Raw genomic sequence first — 2,888 nt, 5'->3', positions numbered from 1 at the left:
GCCGGGACCTGCTAGGTTTGGGCTGTGCGGCGGGCTGGACTCCCGGCACTCGCCGGGAACATCCTTCGTGGTGGTCTGCGCTGGGAGCCGGAGCGAAAACTGTTTTCGGGTGGGGGTTTGTGTATGGCCAGTCGATGCACAGTTGATAGACCGATAATTCAGTGTGAGTGGAAACGGTCGTCCGAATTTCACCACTGTGTTCGTATTCCCCGTCCTAAGCTTTTGACAGCATTCATGCCGTGCCCTCCGTGGCTGTTCCTTTTTTAATCTCAAGTACTGGCAAATGGCGTAATTGAAGCGTCAAAGAAAGGATTTTGCTTGATCTGTGCTGTCTGGGAGAGGCGCAGCGGTGCCCTCAGCCCGGTCTGCTCAGAGAAGGGAGGGTCTCGGGACAGTGGGTCGGGTATGGTGTTGATGTAAGGGGGAGAGGGCTTACGTTGAACTCCACTGCCAGTGGGTGAGAGACCTTTGAAGTGAGGAGGCATGGGCGGCAGCCCATTGGTGGTTATCTCTTCGGGAAGATGTGGAGATCTGATGTGCGGGAAGCTGGAAGAGGCGGTTTGCAGGGCTGAGAGCGCACCACCGGGTTCCTTGATGGCTGCCGTGTGCTGGCATGTAGGAAAGGGCAAACAATTGGGATGCTGAGGAGCTGTACATCTGGAGCTTAAGGAAAAGAAGTGCTTGCTGGACACAAAATGGGTCATTTTGTACTTCACAGTGAGTGATGCTACAGTTGACTGTATATGGCTGCTGCCCTCCAGCGCTGAGCGGTGCGTGGGTGTTTGCGGTATGGGAACTTGAACAGGACCAGGGCTCATCAGTCCTGGCAGAGCCTGAACAGGAGCATAGTGATGGTAGAGCAGCCCAGGCACCACCTTGGTCTTAGCCAGCTCAGAACAAGCTGCGCGAGGCTGCTTCCATTTCCCCTTACTGCTCCTGCAACTCAGCCAGTACCAGACAAGCATGCACAGGTGCTGAAGCTGAGTGTGATGGGGAGTTTCACTTGAGAGTTCATGAGTTCTGGCTGAGAGAAGCAGCTGAGGTGTTTTCAGGCTTGAGTTGGCCCTGGAGGCAGTTCAGCCATCTTTGAGCTGACAAGCCCAGGCACAATGAAGCTGACGTCCGCAAAAAGTACAGCGAACCCAAAAAACATAGCAACAAAATATTAAATATAATTGTAGCTTTGCTACAATCTCCAAAATAGAGTTTTTATCAGAGCAACTTATGTGAAGGATATAGAGAAAATAGGGTTGAACAGAGAAAGCAGATATGTTTGGGAAACACAAGTGTGGATGGTAGAAAGGCATAAAATATGGAAGGGACAATGTAAATCTCTTATCTGTGTTATACATTTAAAATGTCAAAGTTTTAATAAATATATTTAGAGTCATGATTTTTATACATGGTTCTGTCCTTTTTGTTTAAATGGGCATATAGGGATTTCTTGTTGTCTCACTGACTTGCCAGAGAGGGAGTTTTGCATTGGTGACTCAGAATTGGTAGAAAAGCAGTGTGGGTTTGTGTGATGTAGCACCTAGTGCTTATGTACAAACCACTAACTTGGACTGAAGAACATTTATATCTGGCTGAGTGCTTTGGAAGAAGCCTGGCTGACACCATAGAAATATTTGGCTGTTTTACAGAATTAGAAATGTTTAAAACCAAGACTGAGAGGTCTGCTCAGCAGCCTGTTAAAATTGGTAAGTTGCTGTGAGACTGAAAAGCCTAAAACCCCACTTCTGATTTCAAGATCTATTTTGATAAAGAAAAGCTTGAACATAAAAGGGAGTGTTATCATCTGCACAAGATGCAGCTTTTACTTGCTAAGCAATATAAATGAAAGAAATAAGTTGGATAATTCTATGTATAGTGCCTAAGCCACGCCACATCAAGTGGTCCATTGATTCTAAGTCGAGGAAACTACTGATATTGTTGTTTCACGTGATGACTGAAACTACATTCACTTCATTATATAAAATGGAATCACAGAATCACAGAATTGTAGGGGTTGGAAGGGACCTCTAGAGATCATCGAGACCAACCCCCCTGCCAAAGCAGGTTCCCTACACCAGGTCGCACAGGTAGGCGTCCAGGCGAGACTTGAATATCTCCAGAGAAGGAGACTCCACAACCCCCCTGGGCAGCCTGTTCCAGTGCTCCGTCACCCTCACCATAAAGAAGTTCTTACGCACATTCATGCGAAACTTCCTGTGCTGCAGCTTATGTCCGTTTCCCCTCGTCCTGTCTCCACGTACCACTGAAAAGGGACTGGCCTCACCACTATGGCCGCCACACCTCAGATATTTATAAACCTGGATCAAGTCCCCTTTCAGTCGTCTTTTCTCAAGGCTAAATAGACCCAGTTCACTTAACCTTTCTTCACAGGGGAGATGCTCCAGGCCCTTCACCATCTTTGTGGCCCTCCACTGGACTCTTTCCAAGAGATCCCTGTTTTTTTTGTACTAGGGTGCCCAGAACTGGACACAGTACTCCAGATGAGGCCTTACCAGGGCAGAGTAGAGGGGGAGGATGACCTCCCTCGACCTGCTGGACACGCTCTTCTTAATGCACCCCAGAATGCCATTGGCCTTTTTGGCCACGAGGGCACACTGCTGGCTCATGGCCAACCTGTCGTCCACCAGGACGCCCAGGTCCCTCTCTGCAGAGCTCCTCTCCAGCAGCTCATCCCCCAGCCTGTATTGGTGCATGCAATTATTCCTCCCTAGGTGTAAGACCCTACACTTGCTTTTGTTGAACCTCATCCGGTTTCTTACTGCCCAGCTCTCCAGCCTGTCCAGGTCTCGCTGAATGGTAGCACAGCCTTCAGGCGTGTCAGCCAATCCTCCCAACTTCGTATCATCAGCAAACTTGCTGAGGGTGGCCACTAT

General features: G+C 48.8%; 1 protein-coding gene across 2 annotated transcripts in view; it reads left to right on the top strand.

Annotated features, from left to right (window-relative positions):
* EXOC6 (exocyst complex component 6) overlaps window positions 1–2,888 on the top strand; it is a 64,086-nt gene that overhangs the window by 2,435 nt on the left and 58,763 nt on the right. The window lies entirely within an intron of this gene.

This window comes from Meleagris gallopavo, chromosome 8 (assembly GCF_000146605.3).
Source record: "Meleagris gallopavo isolate NT-WF06-2002-E0010 breed Aviagen turkey brand Nicholas breeding stock chromosome 8, Turkey_5.1, whole genome shotgun sequence".
Classification (NCBI taxonomy): Eukaryota; Metazoa; Chordata; class Aves; order Galliformes; family Phasianidae; genus Meleagris; species Meleagris gallopavo.
Note: the sequence above shows the minus strand (reverse complement) of the source record. Positions and strands in the feature narration are given on the sequence as shown.